This window comes from Triticum aestivum, chromosome 5B (genome assembly GCF_018294505.1).
Source record: "Triticum aestivum cultivar Chinese Spring chromosome 5B, IWGSC CS RefSeq v2.1, whole genome shotgun sequence".
NCBI classification, from domain to species: Eukaryota; Viridiplantae; Streptophyta; class Magnoliopsida; order Poales; family Poaceae; genus Triticum; species Triticum aestivum.
Window position 1 is genome coordinate 23,242,658 of NC_057807.1, and position 706 is coordinate 23,243,363.

The window sequence follows — 706 nt, forward strand, 5'->3', positions numbered from 1 at the left end:
CCCCTACTACCGCTCGAGCAGCTGCGCCTGGCCTGAGGCCACGGTACTACCGCTCCCACAGAGCGGTACTACCGCAAGGGCCTGCGGTACTACCGCTCCGAGGAGCAGTACTATCGCATGCCCCAGATAAGCAACACTAGGAGTCCTTCATTTTGCGGAGAAGACAACAGAGGGTAACAATAAAACCAGAACTGCCATAACTTCTGCAAATGAGCTCCGAATTGAGCAAACTCAAGCTTGTTGGATACAAGACAACGAGTAGCATCAAAACAGAGACGTATCATCATCCCCAAGCTTAATTCTTGCTCATCCTCGAGTAGGTAAATGATAAAAGAAATAATTTATGAAGTGTGAATGTTAGCAAGCGCTTAAGTTTGATCAATGATAGTTTCAATCACTTTTTCAAGTATCATTATATATCATAATAGTAGATCAACTCATGAAACTTTTCATGATCAAGTAACAAGCTATTAACAAGTTAAAGTACAGATCATAAACTTTCTTCAAAACTAACAAACCATGCTCTTAGTCATCAAACAATTGCAATTCATCTTATTTTTGGGAAGGGTCTATGTAAGAGCTTTGGTCTAGCAAACTCCACACACTCAACTATCATTTAATCTTTCACAATTGCTAACACTCATGTGATATTTATGGTTTCAAAGTTTCAATCGGACATAGAGAAAGATAGGGGCTTATAGTTTCG